The sequence below is a fragment of the Xenopus tropicalis genome, chromosome 5, assembly GCF_000004195.4.
Source record: "Xenopus tropicalis strain Nigerian chromosome 5, UCB_Xtro_10.0, whole genome shotgun sequence".
In the NCBI taxonomy this organism is placed as follows: Eukaryota; Metazoa; Chordata; class Amphibia; order Anura; family Pipidae; genus Xenopus; species Xenopus tropicalis.
Window position 1 is genome coordinate 123,332,094 of NC_030681.2, and position 20,423 is coordinate 123,352,516.

Genomic DNA, 20,423 nt, shown 5'->3' on the forward strand with positions numbered 1-20,423 from the left:
CAGAATTTAATAATCAGCCCTGTAGCATCTATATGCTGTAGCATTATATGATAACCCCTAAGCTCAGCTTCTGAACAGCTGCTTAGAGCACACTGAGCATGTCAGTGTCGCAGACACTTTCCAAGATGGGAAGCTCCTGTGACAAGTTTGAAGTCCTGGGTCATTGCTGCTATTGAGATGCTGAAACTTTAGGCTGGGGGAGTAAGTACAGTATATAAAATATGGCATTTTAAGCCATATTAATTTTTAGGGTTTAGTTCTCATTTAAGTACCTTTAATGAATGGTCATTATGTGCGTCCATTTTAGCTTAACAATACAATTGTGTTCCTAATTGAACCCTAATATCTACTTCTGATTCTTTACTTGTTTGATTATAATGTAAAACAAAAATCACCCTTTGTTAAATAAAAGCAAGATGACAGACATAGCAGTGGTAGGTAAGGATGTAGGTAAGGATGTAGGTAAGCCCTGAAACAACACTTGTAGGTGCCCTGAAACAACACTTACTAAGTATGTTGTCCTCTTTGAAAATCCCCAAAAAATGGATCATTTATTTTTGGGTGGCATATAAAGTAAATACAATTCTACTTCAATGGTTTAGGTATAAACATAAATGTAGTGCATCCTTTTGTCTCTGGTAGGTGCAGGCTATATACATTTGACAAATATCATGCATCATTCCGGATCATTCCCATATGCAAGCTCCGTGCACCTGCCATTTGTTTGGAAACTTTCCATGCAGCTTTAAATGATTGCCCATCTCCATGCTCCGGACTCTTCTGCTGCCACTGTCGACTACCTATTAATTCATATCCTCGGTTTTTGGAGAACACAAGGAACAGATATCATTTTGTCAGTGCTACAACCTTCAGTGCCGCAGTGCAAGCTGCAATGTTGGTGCCTGCAAATCAAATCTACCAAATGAACATAGTAATTCAAGTTAAAGCAAATTCTGGGCAATTATTAATAATGCATCTAAATTCTCTAAGGAATAAAACCAAAATATTGTAGACCCTCCTCAGTTAAGAAAAAGTGCAGAATTGTTGTATTACTACAGTAATTAGTTTCCGGGCAGCATTACACAGCGTGTAACCCTCTGTGCTCATTCGATATCCCCTCTTTTCTTTTTTTCCACTTATATCTATCTTCTGCAGTCTTGTCAAAATTCACTTTGTGAAGTTTACTGACCCACGGTTCTTTTCGTTTCTATCCCTCATGACAACTAATTAGGAACCCTGCAGTTGGCAGCTGTTAATACAGCCACTGTTCCTTCAGCAGTTGTTTTCTGTTTGACAGCATTAAATAGAGATTGATTTGTCACACGGGAGAATTCGGCATTATCACAGTCGAGCTAAATCTTCTGCAAGTAAATTTTCTCTGCAGTGCCCTACTTTAAATAACAATGGAAATATAATATTACTGTTTGCAACTGATACTAATGCATTTCTATGATATCTGGCCAGGATCTGCCATACATAATGGGTTTTTTAAGTGTTTCTAAGGAAAGATGTTGCTATCCACATCAGCCATTGCAGAGAAGCACCCTCCTTTTTCTCTACCCACCCATATAAAGGCAACCAGAGAACAAGAAAAGCCTTGGGCATATCCAGTTCAAGTTATTATTGCAAAGAGTATGTAGCAAGCTGTTAATGATAAGGTAGTAATGAAAAAGCACTGGGCATAAAATAGCAGGAATCATGACCAGACAAGTGTAGCAGGCTCTTAAAAGCATAGTGTTACCAAAAGGATTCTAGCAAAGAACTGAAGGCCTTACATATATCCCTGTTGCTGTCTCTTAAAAGCAAGATGATAGTAACACAACTCTGGCATACAGTTTAGGACACCATTACATTATTAATATAGAAGTCAATATAGCAAAAGGGGTACAATTACATTACATTACATTAACATTTATTTATAAAGCGCCAACATATTCCGCAATGAGATACAATGCCAACCTCCCTGTCATACTACTTTTGTGACAAAACAGTAGCCAGCACACTAACAGTGCTAACTTATATTGGGCTCATACCCTCAATGATCACCATCCACCAATGTCAACAACAGTTCTGTCTGCACTACATCAAATGTAAGTTTTTTTAAGGGGAGCAACCCCTTTAAAAAGACTTTATTGAAAATACAGTGGCAAAGACCAACCCAGAACAAATTGCACCACATTAAATGTAAGTACATCCCTTATCCGGAAACCCGTTATCCAGAAAGCTCTGAATTACAGAAAGCCTGTCTCCCATAGACTCCATTTTAATCAAATAATTCAGAATTTTCAAAAATGATTTCCTTTTTCTCTGTAATAATAAAACAGTACCTTGTACTTGATCCCAACTAAGATATAATTACCCCTTATTGGGGGCAGAACAGCCCTATTGGGTTTATTTAATGGTTAAATGATTCCCTTTTTCTCTGTAATAATAAAACAGTACCTTGTACTTGATCCCAACTAAGATGTAAATAATCCTTATTGGATGCAAAACAATCCTATTGGATTTAATTAATGTTTTATTGATATTTAATAGACTTAAGGTATGGAAATCCAAATTACCGAAAGACCCCTTATCCGGAATACCCTTGGTCCTGAGCATTGTGGATAAGGGGTCCTATATCTGTATTTAAAAAGCATTTATTGAAAATACCTTGGCACAGACCAGAAGCCCAGCTTGACTTGACTTACTGAACCTTCTCTTCACTTTAATGAAATACAGCTATGTATCTGAAGTCTGATGTCAAACCCATAATCTACACTTGTCTACACTCGCTTATTGCTTGTGAATATAGCATTAAAATAAAAATTCTTGCCCCATTCTAGGATTTTTCTACATTACAAGCTGGGATATGCGGGTCCCTGATACATTTTTGGTTAAGGGCCCATCATGCAACCCCTCCTAAAATTACAAAAATGTAAAAATTAAAGATTTTAAAGAGTTCAAATGAAATTGTCAGCATTTTCAAAATAGATTTTGCAATGAGTTGTAAAATCCAACCTCCCCCCAAGAATTAATAGAATACTCTAAACTCATCACTACTTGGAAAAGCCCAGGCTAATAAGCATTACAGTTTGATGACCCATTTACAATACAGTTTCTGAGGAAGGAATGTTGGAGGCAAATAGTCTTGAAAATACATACCAAGGAGGCATCAAAAGGGGCAGAGTGCTAGAATGTACTGAATGTGTATCTGCCAGTCCGGCACAGAATATTTCTTTAAAAGGAACAGTTCAGTGTAAAAATGAAACTAGGTAAAATGGATAGACTGTGCAAAATAAAAAAATATTTGCAATATAGTTAGCAAAAATGTAATCTATAAAGGCTGGAGTGAGCAAATGTCTTACTTAAGCAAAGTTGGTTCGGGGACCGCATCAATGAGCCAGCCAGATATCGATCAGGCAGGTTAAAAAATTTAGTCGGATCGGGGACTGCATTGGCTCGTTGATGCGGTCCCCAAACTGACTTTGCCTATACCAGTCATTATAATTCGGTAGTGCCCATACGGGCCGATTAGATGCTGAATAGGTCTAAGGGACCGATATCGGCAGCTAAAATCGGCCCGTGTATGGGGACCTTAAGTTAGTGACTTGAGAGGGAGCCACATGAGACATAACTGTTCAGTTAGTTTATGACCATGCAGGTCAGATTCAAATGCAAACTAACTGATAGTTATGTCCCATGTGGTCCCCCTAAAGCAACTGATTGGCTACTGACTGCTAACAGCTTAGAGAGCTGTAAAGGAGGAAGTAGTGTTCTGGCCATTATGTTAGACACCTGCCCACTTCAGCCTTTATAGATTACATTTTTGCCTAACTATTTTGCAAATGTTTTTTATTTGCGCTATTTTATCTATTTTATTTTATCTATTTTACCCAGTTTCATTTTATACTGAACTGTTTCTTTGTCTGGTCTAAAACTATGCCCAGCCTTGTGAAAAGACATATTTTTCACTAAATCATTTCTAGAACTAAGATCTTAGTGTTCATTTACAAAGATGGGTTTTGAATTGCTCATAGCGACCAATTCTGCACTTATGTTTGTCATTAGCCCTCTGGAATAAGAATGTGACCCAGTTACATAAATAAAAAAAAAGACATAACCAATTAGAAGCAGAGAAAAACTGAAAATTAATTAAGGAATTTTAAACACTGAACAGTTGCAAAATTAAATGAAGGCTCAATGAGGTTTATCTTGAATGTGTTGAGCAGAACTTTCATTTGGCCCGAAGGAAAATGAAACAGATAGACTGCTGCTAGTTTTTTAACTTTCATCTTCTCTCCATGAATTGATTTAGCAAAGAGTTTTTCTTCATTTCTGAAAAAGAAAACACTTTGGTGATATATAATTGCAGTCAATATTTACTTAAACTCCTTCATTCCCAGAGGAGAAGGAAATTCTTTCTAAGGCTATGCTCCTTGTAACTATTGGTGCCATATTACTCAAAGTGCAAAATTATTTATTAGAACAATTCTGCTGAATTGTTGTATGTGTGCCCTGAGGATTTATTCCATGGCAGTTCGAAGAATGCTATTTCCTTAAATGTTCTGTATTCAAAATCAAATATATATTTACACATATGTATAATAAATTATAAATGACACGCAACAAAAAAAATTGTGTGTGCAGCAAATTTTTTTGGGAGTTTCACTTTTCGTGGAATATTCGCCAGTGAAGATAAATGGGACATATACGATCATCATTATAGATTGCAGATCTCTGAGTTGTTTTTATAATATCTTTTTCATTTTCAAAATTCATTTTCAACCTTCTTTATGCTAACAAAATTCTCTTACTAATAGATGCCATTTAATTTTAGACACAGTGAACATATACTGTGGTAGAAGTGTTTTAAGGTGATATGCGGTTTAAAGGGGCTTTTCGAAATTCTCATTTTGGTTACAAATTCAATGCAGTGAGAAAAAGGCTTATGATGTGAAAAATTGTGGATTGAGATGCAATTCAAATCTCACTGTTTATCATGTAAAAACACTATTTGTGTCTTTGTGGGAAAAAAAACTGGAACAGAATTAAGAGAATAGTTTTTATTTTCCTCATATTCAATTGTGTCGTAGGTTTTCACATGAAAAACCATGAGATAACATTTACTTGTTAAACAGAGCCTGGCCCAGGGCCGCTGCTGCCAGGAGGCTAGGTGAGAACCTTGACTCAGGCGTCAGGAAGCGGCCAGTTACCAGGGGCAGCAAAAAGCCACCTTTGGTAACTTTAAGAGCCGAATTTTCATTTTTAAAAACAAAAATTTGGCATTGCTAGTGCAGAGAGTGCATTAGTGGAGCAGGAGAGAGGTGGCAGCAGTGGAGCTGTGTCTCAGGTGAAAACTGATTCAATTTGAGATGGAATTCAATTCAGAAACACTTATTCCACTGTTTATCAGTGAAAATTCTATTGAAGTCTATGGGGAAAAAATTAAATATAGCAATGGTTGCTTATTTATGTGAATTAAATATTTTCTAGTCATTTCATTGAACCATTACTTTTAATGAAGTTAAATGCGATTAGCAAAAACCTTTGGCATCTGATGTTTAAATCTCCAAAGTATTATAAACAGACAACCAATTATACATGGGAAAGTATAGATATATAATGAATAAAGGGCCACATTCAATGCAGTGAGAAAAAGTTAGCTCATTGTTTCTCAAAAAAAAAAAAAAAATTTGTGGGCAAAAAACTTATCTCCTAATTCAGTTCCAGTTTTTTCCCGTAAACTGCAATGGAGTTTTTATGTGATAAACTGTGAGCTAAGTTTTTCTGAACTGGATTGCATCTCAAGTTGAATCTCACCCATAAGTTTTCACGTGATAAACCTTTTTTTCACTGAATTGAATCTAGCCCAATGTATCAAGTTTGTACATGAGAAGTAGTTTGTGAAAATAATGGTGTACTGTTCCCAGCTATTTAAGAAAAATTTATTTCATGGCACATTTGTAGTCCATGAAAGAAACTATCTGCACTGAGATAATATGGCTTGTTTGTGAATCCAAAAAGTACATGCAAAGTGCATAAAAAGGCAGGAATCAGCCATTTTTTTTCCTTTGCATGTTGTGTTCAGATGCGCACAAACAACAACAGGCCTATCTATTCAATTTCCCAACTCTGAGACCTGAGGCTCCCTTCACTAATACAGCGTTGATTGCATTAGTCGCCACTATATTAGTAAGGGGCAAGCGAGCCAATTACATTTAGATTAAAAGCAGTAAGGACAGGTCTGAGCTGCATCTCATGAGTATGTTCTCTGCACGGTGTGCCAGATTTTTTAATCAGCCCTTCATGCAAAGAGCAACAACTCCAGGATTGTAAATGACCCTTAATGTGCGCAGGAATACCCCTAACCATATCTTTACAAAGAAGAGCAATAAGGAAGACTAATCTTGGCTGTTTGGGTAGATAACTATGTAGATTTATTTTACATTACCATTATTAGTTTATTAAATAAAAGTATGCTGGGCATATTTTGGGCACATTTTCTCGGATTCAAGACTCTGATCTGCATGGTTTTTTTAAGTAAATTCAATCAACATTGGTTTCACTGGGACTCACCAGGTATCACTTATTCCTTTGGCTACCACATGTTTGCAGTCAAGTAAATAACGTTTTTTTTGTTTGTTTGTTTTTTAAAAAGTTACTCCATGAGCAAGGCCAAAAGGAAATCTCTGGGCAAAGGTGGTGTTCCAGGAAGAAAGTTGTAGCTGTCCAAAAATATAGATGTCAATTACATTTAGACTAAAGGTAACTATTTGGTCTAAAGTATTGACTGTTAGATGCAGAATACTGCTTTTCAACAAATAAATGTTATCTCAAACATCGCACATACTGTAACAGTTGGGATATCCTAGTTTGAGTTTGCTTTGCAGTTTTAGAGCCCAGATGTTTCTTAATTATTAACAGTTGCAGAATGTTGTTTTATGTTAGCTGCTGATCAAACAGGAAAAGAGTAGAGTAAGTGAAACCTTTTATTTACTAACTGAATCAATTACAAAATGCAAGCTTTGGGGACTGCTTACATATCTTCTTCAGGATTGTGATAGTATAATTAGGAACATAACAATGAATCCTGTATTGTACCAGCAATACAGAAAGTCAAGTAGAACTAGAGAGCTGGAGAAATTTAAAGCAAATACCTGTCAACTGACACTTAAAGTGTTTCAAATTAAATTAATTAAAAAAGAAAAGCATCTTAATTAAAATAGAAATATTGCATACCTCTCTCAGCTGATTAATATGAAGGCTTTAACATTTTTCTGGGAGTAACAATGGTAGTTGGCAGTAGATTGACTTGGGCTGCATTCGTTCATGGTGAAGAATTCATGGACAAAAAGAAATCCAGCACACAGGTTCAGTGCTTAAACAGCACAATATTCCATGGATGGGCCCCTTCTTCAGGTGACAACTATTAGCACAGAACAGTGTTAAAGGAACAGTAACACCAAAAAATGAAAGTGTTTTAAAGTAATTGAAATATAATGTGCTGTGGCCCTGCACTGGTAAAACTGGTGTATTTGCTACAGAACGCTCCTATAGTTTATATAAATAAGCTGCTGTGTAGCCACGGGGGCAGCCATTCAAGCTGGAAAAAAGGAGAAAAGGCACAGGTTACATAGCAGATAACAGATAAGACACCATTGTATTCTACAGGGGTTATCTGTTAGCTGCTATATAACCTGTGCCTTTTCTTCTTTAGAATGGCTGCCCCCATGGCTACACACCAGGGTTTATATAAACTCTAGTAATGTTTCTGAAGCAAACACAAAACTTTTACCAGTGGCAGGGCAGCAGTACAATATAGTTTCATTTCTTTGAAATATATACATTTTTTGGTGTTACTGGTGTAAATGTTGGGTTTTGTAGATTTAATTACACCAGATCAGACATTACAAAGAAAATATTTTTCAGAAAAATCTTCAAACAGGAGACAGTAATGTACATGTATTACATATATTATACACCAATAATATAGGTATGGGATCTGTTATCTGGAAACCTGTTATCCAGAAAGCTCCAAATTACAGGAAGGCCATCTCCCATAGACTCCATTTTAATCATATAATTAAATTTTTTAAAACTAATTTCCTCTTTCTCTTTAATAATAAAACAGTACAGGTATAGGACCCATTATCCAGAATGCTCTGGACCAAGGGTATTCCGCATAAGGGGTCTTTCCGTAATTTGGATCTCCATACCTTAAGTCTACTAAAAAATCAATAAAGCATTATTTAAACCCAATAGGATTGTTTTGCCTCCAGGATTAATTATATCTTAGTTGGGATCAAGTACAAGGAACTGTTTTATTACTACAGAGAAAAAAGAAATCAGTTTTAAAATTCTGAATTATTTTATTAAAATGGAGTCTATGGGAGACGGGCTTTCCGTAATTTGAAGCTTTCTGGATAACGAGTTTCCGGATAAGGGATCCCATACCTGTACCATATACATGATCCCAGCTAAGATGTAAGTAATCCTCATTGGAAGCAAAACAATCCTACCAAATGCATTCGAGTTGGGCATTCTGCAGCATCAAAATACTTTTTGCAGAATTCAGATTCTGAGGAATCCCTAGAGTTTGGATTTAGTTCTATAGAACACAATTTAAAATTATGTGACTTTTAATTTCTGGACAACTAAATATGACATTAGGAGCAATTCACTACTGCAAGTGCAGTCATTCATAGCATTTGCATCCACTCTCCTTGCACAGTTGTGCTAAGTGTCATTGTGTCTCTTTTGCTTCTTCTGATGAATCACACAAAGTGCTCCGATTAAATCTAGGAAATCTTGGAGCTACCGCCGCCCTGGATTTGATAATAATTTTATGGTTCCCATAGTGGTTTACGTCAATAGGTGCTCCAGGCTGGCAGGCAAAAGTTATCTATTTGGTGCAACCGCAGTATACAGTGAAACCTTATCCTACCATAGTAGTGATTGTGGAAGCAGAAAAATAATGTGGAAGCAAAATACCAACATAAATATTTCATTCCTACCACACTGCATTGGTGTAAGTAAGAAGCAAAAAATGTTGTGGAGAAACCTAAGGAGTCAGAGGGTATAAAAACAGTATGGACCTGGCTTAAAGTGATACTAACACCCAAAATGACTTATAAAAATATGAACCTACTTCCAAACCTACCTATAGGTCATGTTGACTGTTTTTTCCTAAAAGTCCTGTTTCTCTACATAAATCCTACTGAAGATCCTGAACCCGACTGTCTGGCAGCCCGACTGTAGCTTCTCAATCTGTCAAAAGGACTACATCATAAACTGGGAAGATTCAGCTTGCCGGTTGCTTCAAAGAGTTCCCCCTCCCTCCCTCCCTCGCATAGCATTGCATGGCGTTGTGAACTAGATAGAACTAGATAGCAGACAGGCTTGATCTTTCCATTGCCTGCCTACTTCAAAGGGCTGTGCCCCTCTCTGCTCTTTGCATGAAGAATTTAAATAGCAGGCCTGCTTAAGCTCTCCCGTGCCTGCCTGCTTCTAAGGGCTCCCCCCCCCATTACACATAGACAACGGAGCTGAGCTTGTCACACACCGGCTGAAAGCAGAAGGGGCATTGCAGGTTTGTGATTGGGCATATTTATTCACTTGGGAGGCATTTAAATTAAAACCCGGAAGAGGGGAACAAACATGGCTGCTCCGTGGGTCTGTAATTCGTGCTACCATAATTAAGAAGCGAAAAAACGTTGCAGATTTAGTTTATAAGGAATTTAAAGCTGATACAAAGTAAAACACAACAGCAGGTGAAAAAAAAAATGTTTAAGTGGCTGTCAGTATCACTTTAAAAGTCTAATTGCTAATGCCAATAAGTACTCTTACAAGATAGTTCTGATCACTTGTAAGTAGGAGAGTGTTACACAAGATAAGTAATTGCAGCTTTAAGTTATTTAAAAAGCACACAGAATTTTGATGGTATCAATAGTCGCATGCGCAAAAAAACGCATCGCCGCTAAGTGTTATTTCTATCGCATTGCGTTAATTAGCAAATAGAAATAGTACTAACGCACGATTCGCAAAAGCATATGAAGCGTTAAACGCGCAAAATATCACATTAATCTGTGTGAATATTAACACCTACTAGGGGCAGGCGGTACTTAAAGAAAATTGCGGTTCGTGAGCTTTTGGCAGCTCAACATGGAGTTTGCAGTCGGATTTTTTCAAGTATGTGTTGGCCCTAGAGCAGGGGTCGGGAACCTTTTTGGCTGAGAGAGCCATAAACACCACATATTTTAAAATGTAATTCCATGAGAGCCATACAATATGTTGGGCTGCGGGGCAAGGTAGGGTGGGTGCCAAGGATGCCGGATGCGATGCGGAGGAGGGCGTAGCCTGCACTCGGCGGATAGAAGACGTGTTCTGAGGCTTAGAACATGTCTTCTATCCACCGAGCGCAGGCCACGCCCCCCGTTAATTTTTTTATTAAAGATTTGGCAGAGAGCCAGATGCAGCCATCAAAAGAGCCATAGGTTCCCTACCCCTGCCCTAGAGTGATGTATCCTCCAGTTTTCAGGGAAATGGTGATTTTCTGAACAGTAGTTTTCTGAAAGTAATGGCTACGTGCTTAATAGCGTGAGCTAAATATAGCACGTGAGGAAATATATTGCGTGTGGCGGGAAATAACGCAAGAAAATCACTCATCGCGAGTTAAATAACACAAAGAACATCGCTTCTTAATTATGACACGTGTCCTTTTAGTGAATCGAGCGTTAAGTCGTGAAAAATAAGAAGTGATAACATTTTTAACGTATGCTATAAATAGCGCTCGTTTTATCGACCTTTAGTGAATCGGCCCCATTATCATTACATTTACAGAAAAATGCTCTATTAACTTAATCATTAATACATTACACCACTTTCACTTCAAGTACAATGACAGCACAATAGTAAGAAAGCCCCAGTCCTATTCATGTTGTGAGTTCATAGATTTTGATACAAAACAATTCAACAAGCACTAAAAAGTACCAGCAGAAGATTACAAGCTCCCTGCAGAGAATAAAAACACATAATTCCTTCTCATTTATAGTTTGCTATCCTTGCATATCCTTAAAGTTCTAAATCTAAACAAAAATCACAATATATATTATTTGGCAGCACCATTATTACATGCATTTTCCCGTGCTATGCATGGTTTTGGAATAAGGAATTACCATAAGTGAATATAAGTAGTTCGGAACTTTTTAGTTTGGTCTAAAAATGAATAAGATTGAAAACCTGCACAAATTCCCTTAACAGTGGAGATGTTGCTTCACCTGAGCCCTCTAAGGTTACATTAAATCACTAAAAGCATCGATTAAGGATACTAAAAAGCTCTAAGTGGCAGTAAGGAACAAGCCATCATTATAGCAAATGGCAGGGCATGAGATTTGCAGTTTATTTGGGAGTCAGTTCCGGGCAGGGCCCTAGTTCAAGATACTGCTGACTTTAAAGCCCTTTTTGCCATTTGTTTTTGTTCATTTTATTGCCACATAGGAATGCTACTGTAATGCATGTATGTATGAATGTAGGTGTATGAAGGGATTTTTATTTTAAAAGTCATGTAACTTCTTAGCTCCATTAAACTAACAGACCTGATGAAAAGATTAACAAACCCAAAAGGCTTGACAAGAAGACAATGAGCATCAGCAAGAAGACAGCTTGCAGCAATGGTTGCCAATGTGACATGGTATTTGTACACTTTCAAAAATGATTCCACTGATTAATATGGGACAGAGTCAATGATATGATCAGTTCCTCTAAAAATCATCAAATTAGCTTGTTTGACTGCACTGAATCCATATAATTGTGTGTATTTATTTAATAAAGAATAATTTATCTGGCACTTATTACAAATAACTAATAGTATATACAATCATTATGGGAGGGGAAGAATTTCACTGGTCTCTCGCTAAACCCCAGCTGATATCCCTGGATGGTCATTGATTCAGATTGATCCATAAGATGTTGTTTGAAATTATTACACAACATAATGAACTCAATAGAATCAGTTTAATCGGATTCAGACTGATGTACAGATATGGGACCTGTTATCCAGAATGCTCAGGACCTGGGGTTTTCCTGATAAGGGATCTTTCTGTAATTTGAATCTCCATGCCTTAAGTCTGCTAAAAATCATTGAAACATCAAATGAACCCAATAGGCTTGTTTTGTATACAATTAGGATTAATTATATCTTAGTTGGGATCAAGTACATGCCTATGATTAAGTGTATATTTACACGAAATGCGTCAGGCGTATTGTTTTTAAATGGAGTAATAAAAATCGAGTTTTAAGCAAGCCGCTGTGTCCGGTGCATTTGGAGCCCTTTTGCATATGCGGGATCAAGTACAAGACACTGTTTTATTATTACAGGGGAAAAAGTAAATCATTTTTAAAAATTTGTATTATTTGCTTATAATGAAGTCTATGAGAGATGGCCTTTCTGTAATAACGGGTTTCTGGATAAGGGATCCCATACCTGTACCAGGAAACTGACTGATTTGATAAATGTCAAACAATAGATTTATTGCATTAATAGTGTGACATGCTGAATGCCTGTACATGCAATTTTGGGGGAATTAGCAATGGTAGGTAGGCAGGCATGCAGAGGATCTGGAGCATAGAGACAGGGACACCAAGTCTTCAGGCAAAACTCAGGTTTATTTAGGGCCAATTCTTCCCAACAGAAACATAAAGACAGTTCAGTAAACAGTTCAGGGTTTTGAGATGTCCCTTCTTCATGGTTCTCACCTTCCAGGGTTATTTCCACGCTCTGGAACACTCAGGCTTCACACTAAGGGGCCCATTTACTTACTCACGAACGGGCCGAATGCGTCCGATTGCGTTTTTTTCGTAATGATCGGTATTTTGCGATTTTTTCGGAAAATTATTGCGACTTTTTCGTTACCAATACGATTTTTGCGGAAAAACGCGAGTTTTTCGTAGCCATTCCGAAAGTTGCGATTTTTTCGTAGCGTTAAAACTTGCGCAAAAAGTTGCGATTTTTACGTAGTGTTAAAACTTGCGCAAAAGTCGCGCCTTTTAAGTTTTAATGCTACGAAAAAAGCGCAACTTTTCGCGCAAGTTTTAACGCTACGAAAAAATTGCAACTTTCGGAATGGCTACGAAAAACGCGCGTTTTTTCGCGCAAATCGTATTGGTAACGAAAAAGTCGCGATAATTTCCGAAAAGTCGTAAAGGCGCCGAAAAAATCGCAAAAAATACGAAAAAGTCGCAAAATGTTCGTTTTCCAATCGGAATTTTTCCAATTCGGATTCAAATTCGTGGGTTAGTAAATCAGCCCCTAAGCCTTGCTGAGCCCTCTCAGCACTCATCCATTCGGTCAGCACTCCCTCTGCTTCCTGGCAGTGGCAGGTGGCACCCCCAGCTCCTCTGGGAGTTCCTAACACAGGCAGCCCTCCTGCTCTGTGCCCTGCTCTGAGAGTGACCTTCACTCAGTCAGCGTTCAATTCTAACTCTCTAAATCACACAACCCCTTTTATTGGTTGCTCACCTGCAGCCTAATCAGGCAGCTCCCTACAGCTGGCCAAATCAAACCTTTACTCCAAAACAGCATTACCTGCTGTAAAACCAGGTATTTTACCTTGGGCCATTTGTATCCCACCTTAAATACTGGTGGAAATACACCAAATAACGCTCTTTCCCATTGCATCTCTCACAATAGGTAAAAATAATCTGAAAACAATGTTCTCATAGCACATTGTCTACTATGGGATTCAACATACCAGACAATGTTTTCTTTTGGCTTGTCTCTGATAATGTCTCCTAAACGATTAATCTGGCCTATTGAACCAATTGGTGGATTTATTCCATTATTGTAATTATTATTATTATTATTGTTATGGTGGAAGGTTGGCAGGGATTGGGCCTTGGTCAGTAGGCTCATGGGATTAATTCCTGATGTCCCTACGGCCCATTCACATGATTCTTGGATTTATAAGTTGTCCAAAAAGCAGAATTCTACAAAATAAACTAAACAAGCTTATCAGGCGTACATGTTATAGTGGCATCTACCTTCACATCACAGAATTATACAGTATACAACATAGGGATTGTTTTCCCTAAACATTCCCTCAAAAATCAAGAAGGTATCATAGCACATATCCCTTTACATAACTTGACTTTCAATGATACTAATTTATTGGTAAAACTAGCATTAGAAAACTAGCCTCAGGAAACACACAGGAGACAAACAAAAGTGCAATTAGCCATGTTTTTTACACAGAATGGCACACTGGAGTTATAACCAGTTTGAAGGCGATGGTAACCCAGGAGTCAGGATGGATACACTGGCACTGAGCACTACTATAGGGAAGTTTAAAAAGTGCCTTCAGACAAAAGTAATACATCACAGGAAAGATAAAAAAAATAAAAGAAAACTAAAACTATCCTTATTTCTCTAATTTAAGAAAAAATTACATATAAATGTATATCTTGTCACCGAAGAATGCAAAGAAGTCGTTTCATCTCACAGGGAGATCTGCCTAAAGAAGTACTGTCGCTATTAACTCAGTGGGGCAGCTAAAGATATGAAATAAAGTACTTCAAATGCTACAAATTCCTTGATGACTATTAATAACATATCCAATCCTTAAAACTCATGTGAACTTTTCTATATTAAAAGCAACGTTCTCCCACATCACACAGGCATGAGACCATTGCAATGCAATTAGCATCAGCCTGGACATACTGGGTTTTCCAGGGTTCCCTTAGAGCATTTTGTCAATAGCTGTAATTTATGTGTGCCAAGTGAATCAGACGCTAATGCCATTATTAATGCTGCATGCTGATAGAGATGCTTGTTTCATAATTGTTGGTAAAACAAATGTCAATTTGTGAGAGAAATTCTAATGAATTTTATGTTTCATAAGCAGCTTTTTTTAGGATTACTATACTAAGTACCTCATCACTGGTATGGGATCTGCTATCTAGAATACTTGGTGCCTGGCTTTGTGGAGAAGGGGTTTTTCCATTTTTGGATCTCTATATGTACAGTCAGATAAAGCTCATTTATACATTAAATGACAAGGAAAGGCTAAATCACTTTAGGGTGTCAAAACATTAGGCACAACCCAGTGATTGTAATCGTTTTTCTGAAACCCCGGCCGGTGCTTCTGTTAGGAGAAACCTGCATCAGCCAGGGTGTATGTGAGCTAGCAATCCTTCTTCTTGCTTCAGTTTTCTTCGGCCCAGGGATTCTGAAGAAATAAGACAGGGGGAAGAGAAGCCCTCCCTCGCATATACCCCAGGCCGGTGCAGTTTTCTCCTAACATTTGGCACCCCCTAGTGCTTTAGCCTTCCCTTCTCTTTCAAATAAACTTAGTTGGAATGTTTTGCCACCAAAAAGGATTTGTGCAGATTAGCTACCGTCAACAACAAGGTACTGTTTTATTATTACAGAGAAAGAGAAAATCAAACACATTTGAATTATTTGTGTAAAATAAACTCTATGGGAGATGGCTTCTCTGTCAGAACTTTCTGTATAACATACAACATAAGGGATCCCATACCTGTACCAAAATACTTACTTATACTTTTGACAGCCTACATTGTGCTTATATATAATTTTATGACTGCAATCTGGACCAGGCAGAAAAGTAATTTAGCTTTAATTAGGAAGCATTAAGTCAAATTACAAGTTAATTGGGTCAGATTACAAGTGTATTAGACACAATATATCTGGTTTATACAATTACTTATTTGTGTGACATTAATAAACACTAACATTTTCTAGATCTCCTACTCTCGGTATTGGATGCACGTTGTCATTCCCATAACACTGCAATAAGTGCTGTCTGTCACTTTCTTCAGCAGGACGGATTCATTGTAACACTGGCTAAATTACTCTCAAGGGGCTTCTCTGTTTTACAGCTTCATGAATACAACAGAATGTGGGGACGTTACAGATGTTGCACAGTATCTCTGTTTGGTAATAAAGTCATAAACTGCACTGTCTGGAGTAAAAAATAAAATAAAAATATATATAAGACGACTGTAAAGAAGACTGCAATGTACAGTTGTAAAGACGTGCAACATACAGTTGCACCATTTTGACCTGAATGCAGCATTAAAACTTGGGAAATCCCATGATTGGGAATAATGTAACAAAAGGTGCAAAGTTGGCTGTAGCTCTAGTCACTTACAGCAACCCACCTTAGATGGGGTTTGAAGCCATGGGTTGAGGCCAATTAGTGTGAGATTTGGGGACACAAAATTGATGACCCATACTGACCTATCTATCCACTCACATACAGACCCACACTGACCTATCTATCCACTCACATACAGACCCATACTGACCTATCTATACACTCACATACAGACCCATACTGACCTATCTATCCACTCACATACAGACCCACACTGACCTATCTATCCACTCACATACAGACCCATACTGACCTATCTATCCACTCACATACAGACCCATACTGACCTATCTATCCGCTCCCATACAGACCCACACTGACCTATCTATCCACTCACATACAGACCCATACTGACCTATCTATCCACTCACATACAGACCCATACTGACCTATCTATCCACTCACATACAGACCCATACTGACCTATCTATACACTCACATACAGACCCATACTGAACTATCTATACGCTCACATACAGACCCATACTGACCTATCTATCCACTCACATACAGACCCATACTGACCTATCTATACACTCACATACGCAAGGCGAAGTGGGGCCCTTGCCAAATGTTGCACTTAAAATGGGTGCTCAGAAAACCATTGCTATTTGAGTAAGTGTATTGTAAATCATATGCCTGCTGCAGGATACACAAAACTTTTACCAGCCACCATACATCTGCAACTAATGTATTTGGTGCGCTAATAACTGTGTAATAATACTATTAGAGAAATTGTTATATATGATACTACTAAATTTCCAAACCCCAATGTGTTTTCTTTATCCACTGCACTTCTGTACCCTATGCCAAATACAGCATCCCTATACAACTAAAGTTGTGGCCTTTCAGTACTTACAGATGCTTTTCACAGTGAAATAAAGCTGTCCATTTGGCTCTAGCCTAAAAAAATAAGGAAATCCAGTTGGACCTTTGCAATCAGCTTTGCACATTGTTGTATTGGCATATTATTATATTGCTGGTTTGCTGACTCCTTATATACTCTATATATATACTCTATATACTCTATGTTTTAATCTTATTTCATATTGTAAAACATATGTCCAATTTTTTGCCTGCCTGCTTGCATTTGCAGGACCTCTTGTGGTCTTTTCTGACCATTGCATGCTGAAATTTTACAGTACAGTAGCTTTTGGAGACCTATTTAGTGTGAGTTAATATAATACACTATACCTTACAGAGTAGGCAGTATAATGCAGTACTACTTTTGAAAGTATGCCTTAATTGCTTTATAATTTGACATGATAAACCTTTGTATATTCAGACAACGTAATAACCAACTCAACAATTACAAGGAAACACAAAATAGCAATGTCTTTATGTCGCTCAAAATATTTCCTCAGTATGTGATATAGTGAAATGTGTGCAGGACACACTTACAAACATGACTGAGATTACATTATGGGCCTTTTCTAAAAAGTGTTGTCAAATAAAGGGTGTATACCTAACTACTGAATTAACACCATGCATCACAATAGAGAAAATGATCCATTAGAACAGCAAATCGTGATATTTATACAGGCTGTGCATATATTTTAATGTCGGACAAACACCCCAAATTTTCTATTATTTACCCAAAATCAGACATGACACAATCCATTGACATTAATGGAACAAATTTTATAAAGGTGTACCTATTTATCAAAGTGATGGCGACGAATAATAAACACAGGAAAAACAATAAAAATGTGCATTGTGTATTTTATTTGAACACTGATTTTTTAACATTATAGATGTTCACATCAATCATAAATTCCTTGGGGAATTAACCAAATATCATACTTATATCATCAAAAGGGAAATGGTTTAGCTTATGTTAAACAAGCCTAACCAAACAGCCCCTAAATCAAACCACATGGAACCCACCATGGTAAAGTCCATAAATATTGGGGGGCCATTAACAAATGGTAGAATTTTTTTTCCAATTCAGACTAATTTTTAGCACTAGTCGCAGAAAAAAAAGTCTCAAACTTTTCAAGATTTACTATGCATCAAAGTGGCAAAAAATCCTAATCTGACAATTCGCCTGCTAAAACTTGCCGAGATCATGTAGAAGTCAATTGGGCCAATTCGTCCGAAAAAACAAGTGATATTTCGATTTACTAAAAGGACACTTGTCAGAATTAAGAAGCAATGTTATTGTCGTTATTTATCTGGTGATGACATATTTTTACGCAATATTTTAAACCATGCAATATATTTATGCGTTATTTCATAGCACGCGATATTAGCGCACGCTATTACGCACGTAACCGTTACTTTCTGAAAACTACCATTCTGAAAATCACCATTTCCTGGAAAACTGGAGGATGCATCACTCTAGGACGATCACCTACCTGAAAATATCCGACTGCAAACTCCATGTTGTCAGCACAGACAATCACCAGCTGCAAAGTTGTTTTGTAACGCCTACACCTGGGAGGGGTTAAGTTTCACAGTCATTATGGCCACATTTTATGCTTTTAACGCTTCAAATATGTTTGTGAATTATGCGTTAGTATTATTTCTATTCAATAATTATCTCAATGTGATGGATATAACGCTTTGCGATAATCAGGATTTTTGCGCATGCGATATGAGTTGTAACCCATGCAAAATGACTTTGATGAATCGGTACTTAATTATCAATTAGGTTTCGGATTTTTAACACTGTTTTTTTGTGTGACATTTCAAAAAAGTAGACTAGAATAGTGTTTTGGTGCGACGATTTGAAAATGTCTTTTTATTGTGAGTTATACTAACACCACACCAGTTGTCTAGGGAGTAGTTTATGAACAACCATTTAAATTCCTATCTTGATGCACAAACTAGAAAATATAAAATCATCCATGAGATCATCCCTGTGCTGGCCATAACAGTGTAAAGTGTAGCTTGAACCCAAGTATTATAATGCGAAAACACGAAAGTTTGCCTGGAGAACCACAATGCAAACTAAGGGGCATATTTATTATAGCATGTAAGCCCATAGCAACCAATCAGATCTTTGCTTTTTTTTCTAACTTGTAGGTGACTGTTCAAATCAAATTACTAATTGGCTGCTATGGGCAACATCACCAGTGAAGTTTGTCCCCAGTGTTAATAAATACACCCCGGAGTGTATGCAATGCCTTACAAAAAGTTCACGTGTCCTGCACCATTTAAATCTTAGTTGCCTGATATTCCTGATTTCTAGCTGTAGTACCCACTACTACTGACTGATACTATAAAGTAAGAACTACTTTAGAGAATAATTGTGGCTTTCAACGTATTCCTTTTAGCAATAACATTTTTCAGTCTGAAATCCCTTCTATACTCTGAAATGTGTGCAGGACACAGATCCTACTTACACACATCCTTGGACTGGTCGACAAATAAGGAAATAGTTAAAATCCCCAAAAAGATTATATAAGAGAAAGTAGTCTAACATATAGGGCGCTCACAAAGAGATACATGATAGATTTATGTTTCCAGGTGCCAGGGTTTCTTTGCACAAACAGCAAACCAATCTACTTATTTCTTTAGAATAAAATGTAATTGCTCATGGTTGACGGACTTATGCACAAATCCCCTGAAATTGGAGGTTCTTTACACTTTTATGGGTTTTCTAGTCAGTTGCATTTTTCCTGTATCCCTTTATCCATTTATTATCTCATAAAGGCCTTTTGTTTGGCATTTTCTACTTCATCATAAAAATTTGATAGAACAAGACTGATGTCAGAAAATGACCATTTTTTAGCTAATAAGGTTTATAATTCCCATATATCACTTCTTTTTTTTTTCTTTTTTTTTTTAAAAAGCTATTTCTAGTTTTAGCCAATATAGTGGCATTGATTAATTTGGTTGCATTTATTTCTAGTTAACTGACAGTTTACTACAGGGAACATGAGAGGAGTAGATTGCATACATATTTGCAAACTGACCTTCCCATGTATATCATTGTTATGGTCTTGGGTTGCTTCAATTTATACGCTCTGCTTCAAAAATGACTTGATTATTGCTTTCATAATCAAATGTATTTTCTCTATTTGTCACTAGATTAACAAATGGAAGAAATACCTCTGGTAAGAAAAGAAGAAATATATATATATACACACTAGTAAAAATAAATACAAGCCAAAAAAGGTACCGCACCCATACAGGAACTAGTGCAAAGAAGGTTTGAGCACTGCTGTGCTATTCCTCAGGGACCAAGCACAGGCCCAGTGCTTAATACAGTAAGACAGGATAAAATGAAAGATATAGCCCATAGCTATACTGTATAAATTGGAC